We start from the raw sequence: 6,102 nt of genomic DNA on the forward strand, positions 1-6,102 counted from the left end.
CTTGTCACTTTGACCATTGTAATTAGTAGCAAAGTCTAACCTATGTAGTTCTGAAAGTTTCCTGGGTTTTTCTCCTTAGAACAAAAATAAAATGGTAGAATTAAATCAGCAGACATTATTAGGATTTAATACCAAACTTTGAAACTTGCATTCTCAATGATTTTTCTCCAGGACAACTATCAACCTCTACAATTAAATAAGCTAAACTGATAAAAAAGATACAAAAATTGCAGGAGATAAATGGGCAAAAATGAAGAGTTGTCATCTGGTTCTCGCAGATATTTGAGCTGTCTAACATTAGCAGCAGCAGTGGCAGGTTCCTTGGGCAGATAACATCATTGTCCACAGACAGTTAGAGATAATCAGCAAAAATGTGTGTGCGAGCCCTGAACATGCCAGTGGCCAACTGCAAATTCCTGTGCCTGGCATTACAATGCAATACAATACTTCCTACTCTTGGCAAGCAACTCTGTACAGCTCAGGCCCTCAGTGGCCAATTTTGCAGCTTGGGAACAGCAAAGCAATTCTTACCCTCTTGCCAGAACAGGTTCCCAAGCAGATTTCTAGGGGAGAAAGAGTTGGCTGGAAGGCAGTACAGACCTTGTGAGTGATTCCTATCAAAGGGGCTAATTAAAGAGTTGAAGGTTTTATTTTCAGAAATAAAATTATTCCATGAGAATATTCTGCAAAGGCAAGTACACATTATTGGATTAGACAAGTGTTTACAGTTCAAGCCTTAATTTTATAGTAGATGTCTCCCAGATGTTTATCATAGTGGCAAAGCCTATAAAAACATGGGGCAGCACTTGATGGAGATCTGCTCCCTAAACTGAGACTGGAATTCATTTTCCTGAAGGGCCTAGCTCTTGGCACTTCCAAGTTTTTTCACAGACTTGTCTCAGCGAGGTAGGATTTAGTCAGGAACTCTCTCCCCATCCCCATTCCTTGCTAAAGAGCAAAATCTCCTTGTAAAGAGCTATTTTAGTATTGTATCCTCCTTTGAGTATGATCACTGAGAGGGTCCAGGCTGGAACCTCACCAAGCCTTCACTGACTGAAAGCATTCAACAGCAGAAGGGAACTCTAATGAATGACACACTCACAAATCTTACTGGACTAAGAGAAGTCTGGCTTTTTTGTCATTAAGAAGATCTTGAACAATTATTTCAACCTTTTCCTGTTCAGTTTAATTCTTTATTTCACTGACCTAGCATGCATGTTTTTGTGCTGCTCTGCCCACAGGAGAGCTGTGAGTTTGGAGGGTGAGCTGTTCTGCAGATGAGGAATTGGCTGGATGGACACAGGAGTCCTGGGCAGTGGCTCCATGTCCAGCTGCAGGCTGGGATGAGGGGTGTGCCTCAGGGCTCTTGCATGGCTTCCCCAGTGGCACAGACAGTGGATCCAGCTCACCCTCAGCACATTCGCAGGGGATGTTAAGCTGAGAGGGGGAGGTTGCACTATGGAAGCATGGGACCATGCAGAGGGACCTGAGCAAGCTTGGGAAGTGAAAGCACAAGAATCTCACGAGGTTCAACAAGGCCAATGGCAAGGTGCTGCACCTGGGGCAGTCCCTGAGTCACAGAATCATCAAGACTGGAAAAGACCAGCAAGACCATCCAATTCCATCATCATCCCAACAGCACTATCACCACCCCTAAAGCACATCCCAAAATACTGCATCCATCCAGATGGCTGGGCACAGGGGTCGGTGCCACGGCGATGTGAGCGTGGAATAGGTGTGGTGGGCACAAGTGTGAGAGTGCAGAGGGTGTGTGCAGAGCAGGAGTGTGAGCACAAGTGAGGTGTGCAAGCAGGGCACCGTGGTGGGTACAAACAGGCAAAGCCCCATTGCAGACAGCTGAAGCAGCACTGCAGTGGGAGTGTACAGGGCACCACTGGGAACGTGCAGGGCACTGCCCTGAGCTTTGGAGGTACTGGAATATCCAGAGCTGCAGTTGGCAAGGCCACCTGAAAGCCTCTGGAGAAGGACTGAGGGACAAACCAAGGGAGAGGGTGTCACTGTGGGAGCTGCTCTTGGCCACCCAGCCAGGAGGTCAACATCAACAAATGATTGTTTAAGGAACCAAGGGACATCTCCAAACCGGCTGCCCTTGTCCCTGTGGGGGAACTCAGCTTGCCAGGTGCTCACTGGAACACCACACAGCTGGGCCCAGCAGCCCCAGGAGGTTCCCCAAACACCTGGACCACAACTCCTCGGTGCAGGGGCTCGGGGGCAGCTGGCAGAGGCGCCCTCTGGGATCTGGTGCTCGTTCCCAGAGGGGCTCTCGTGGCTGCTGGGGGATTGTCTGGGCCACAGCGACCGCGCAGCCGCCGAGTTTCAGATCTCTGCTGCTCTGCCCGCGCCCGGCTGGCTCCGAGATGGGCCGGGCACAGCTGAGCCTGCCTGGAAAAGCAGCAGCTTTTATCCATGTGGCCATGGCAAAGCTGCTGTGCCAAAGGGATCCTTTCACCTGTGTGCAAGAAGCCAATCCCCACACAGAGTTCAGCTATTTCCTTTATTTACAGTTCTGCACAGGAAGAGCTGCTGGGTGGCAAATCCACAAAGGCAGCACAGCAACTATCAAAACTTTTCACTATTTATACATTTTAGTGAACAAAGGTATTCATGCTCATTGGCTACCAGTTATATGGTTCTCTCACTGATTTCACATATTATTTCCTTTTAAAATTATTTTAACATTGTTATAGTATAATTACAAAATTCTTATATATTACATTCATATATATGCACTATATAATGTTCTATATCATATACACATGATAAATATTATGATATTCAAAATATAATCATTATGAAAAGTAGATGTAGAGGTATTATAAATATTAAATAATATGGAATATTTAATTTGTATGTTATAATAATGTTTTTGCTATTTCTTACATATTAATATAATAGTTTCTGTTATTCTGTTAGCTATTATTATTAACTGTAATTTATCATTAGCTAATATTAATATCTTGATATTTTCTTCTACTGGATATAAGATTTCTTTGCTTTTTAATTCTAACCAATCTTTCTCTATGCTCAGTCTTTCTTTTCTTCTGAAGAGGTTCCTTTATGTGGTATTCACATTCTGTGAACAGAGACATAATTCTCTCCCCCAGGATTTTTCCTGGGGAAGGCAGTGAGAACCTCAGAGAAGAAAACAATTCTTATCTCTATTCATTGCTCCTGTTGTTTTGCACATATGGAATGTGTTATGGAGATTGTTTACCCAAAGTGATTTGTTAATTGGATACCAGTGAAGGTTGTTTTGATTCCTTGGCCTATTGGGTCAAAGCTGTGTCGACTGTCTGAGACAGTCATGGGTTTTTCTTTAGTATCTCTTTAGAGTAATATTCTGTAGTATAGTATAGTATCTTTTTAGTATGTAATTTAGTATACTATTAGTGTAATATAGTATAGCTTAATAAAGCAATTGTTCAGCCTTCTGAATCATGGAGTCAGAGCACATAATACCCTGGCTGGGGGATCGCCTGTTTCTACAGTACTTTTTTCTCACTGGGTTTCTGGTGTCACTGGGCCAGGAGTTGATGGTTGCTGTCTCCCTGTGCCAGAAGTACCTTTTTCCCAGCTGGAGCTGATTTCAGCACAGTTGCTGGGTTGGCTTGATGAGTTTTGTCCTTATCTGGGAAGTTGTGCCAAATGTCCTTGTGGCTGTCACTCTGCATCCTTGGTGTCCCCTCTGAGCGGGAGCTCCTTCTCCCCAGGCTTTGTGCCCCTGCCCTTGATCTGACATGGCTGGTGCCTCTCAAGCCCTAAGCCTCAGCCAGGCCATTTTCCCGACGAGGAGCGATGTCCCTGAGCCCTGGAACATGACAGGCAGCCCGTGTGGCACCGGGCAGGCTCTGGGCCTGCGGGGCCGGGCCTGGCGCTGGCAGTGGGCACTGATTGTCCGGCTGTGCCCTCAGGCAGGGCCAGCAGAGCAGCGCCTGCAGCGCCCGCCTGAGGCGGGATGGGCGTTTCTTGGGGGGAGCCGGCTGCTCCCTGAGGGCCTGGGCTCCTGCCTGGGGAGCTGAGGGGCTGCTGGGGCTGTGCAGGGCAGGGCCCCGGCTCTGTGCCCCTGCTGCCTTCACCTGCTCTGCCAAGGGAGCTGAGGGGTCTGGGGAGCTGGTGGAGCTGTGCAGGGCAGGGCTCTGGCTCTGTGCCTCTGCTGCTTTCACCTGCTCTGCCAAGGCAGGAGAAGCTGCTGCCTCTGCCCAGTCCTGGGGAACAGTGTCAAGGTCCTGTAGGAGCTGTGGGTACTTGGGGTTGATCCAAATAGTGTGGATGGTGATGCATTCCAAGTCCTTCTGTGACTCCTTTTTGTCACTGTCATCTCTCTCTTGGGACAACTTTGGGTATCGTCTGACTTCTCCTTCGGACAGCTCTTGGCCAATGGAGTGTTCCCATTGGGGAAACATTTTGTTGCTGTTGTTTTCTTCTTGCAGCAGCTCTTGGATTCTCATGTCCAGCCATTTGGATAGCTCTTGGTGTCTCTCAAATTCCTGGTGGTACAGGTCTGGGTGTATCTCACCCTCTGACAGCTCCTGGTCTCTTTTGTCAACCTGCTTGTACAGCTCTTGGACATCCACATCTTGCTTTTGGGAGGGCTCCTGGCATGTCACAAATTCCCCATTGGACAACTCTTGGTCTCTCTCAAATTCCAGTTGAGACAGATCTTGATATTTATCTTCCCTTTGGGACAGCTCTGGGACACTCTTCTTTCCCCAGTGGGCCAGTTCCCAGCCCACATAGGGTTCCCTCTCTCTCTCCTTCCTGTCCAAGTCCCACTCTACAGTCTGTGGCCCTGGCAGCTCTGAACCCCCTACTGCCCCCTGCCCCTGCTCCCTGAGGGCTTCCAGCCACCCAGGGCGGGGGCTGAGGGGGCACCTGGGGCTGGGGGAGCAGCAGGGGCTGGGGGAGAACCTGGGGCTGTGTGGAGCAAGGCTTTGGCTCTGTGCCGTGGCTGTGGGGGAAGGAGGCGACTGCCTTGGCACATCAGGGGCTACAGGGCCCTGTCCTCCAGGTAGCTGCTCTCCAGCCTCATGCCAGCTCCCTCCATCCCCTCTCCCTCCATGGCTGGCCATCACCTGGGGTTTTATGCGCCGGCCCCGCTGCTCCGTGGCAGGGGAGGAGTTGGGGTTCACCTCCTCTGTGAGCGGCTCTGTCGTGCTCTGCCACAGAGGCTCTCAGGGGAGCTGCTGCCTCCTGGCAGAGTGGCTCTGCTGGGACTGGGCACCCCAGGGCTCTGCGCCCTTCAGACACCCTTCAGCCACCCTCAGACACCCCTCTGGCAGGGCAGGGTTCTGCCATGTCACAAGGGCCTCTGGGTGCCACCACGTCCTGCATCACCACAGGCCCTGGCACCACACACCTGTGTCACAAAGGGCCACACCCCACATCCCTTCAACTGCTGACCCCACTGGAACTGGCATGGAGCAGCGCCTGACGTGCCCAGGCCCTTGTGAGGCTTTGGACAGGTCCCACACGACAGCCCCAGCCCCACCCTGCAGAACCCTGGCTCTGGAGGCTCCTCAGGGATGGAGGAGCTCCAGATGGACCCAGCCAGGGAGCTGTGGGCAGTGGCTCCATGTCCAGCTGCAGGCTGGGATGAGGGGTGTCCCTCAGAGCTCTGCCTTGGCCCCAGGGCCCTTGCATGGCTTCCCCAATGACAGAGAGTTGGCCACAGACTGCAGCTGTTTCAGTTTCAGAATTTCAGAGCTCTGCTGCTTTCCCTGGCCCCTCTGGCTCCCACAATGGACCAGGCACAGGCAAGCATGGTTGGAAAAGCAGCATCTTTGGATCATGTGTCCATATTGAAGCCACCCTGTGTCACTCCCCTGGGATGATGCACAGGCTCTGGGCCAGCCTCTTTTACACAAGAAGGAACTCTGTTCCTGTTTTACCTGAGGACTCATGGTTTAACTTTACTAGTGACACTGGTAGGGATAGATCAGTTTTCTTTGTCTGAATAATTACTTCTGCATTCCTGAAAATTATGTGCCTGTCAAAAAACTGTGATTGATTTTAATTGATCCCAAGTAGGTGCAGGGCCTGCCAGCACCTGAGGTGGGGCTGCAGCACCCTGTGCAGGATTTG

The sequence above is a fragment of the Melospiza georgiana genome, chromosome 2, assembly GCF_028018845.1.
Source record: "Melospiza georgiana isolate bMelGeo1 chromosome 2, bMelGeo1.pri, whole genome shotgun sequence".
Classification (NCBI taxonomy): domain Eukaryota; kingdom Metazoa; phylum Chordata; class Aves; order Passeriformes; family Passerellidae; genus Melospiza; species Melospiza georgiana.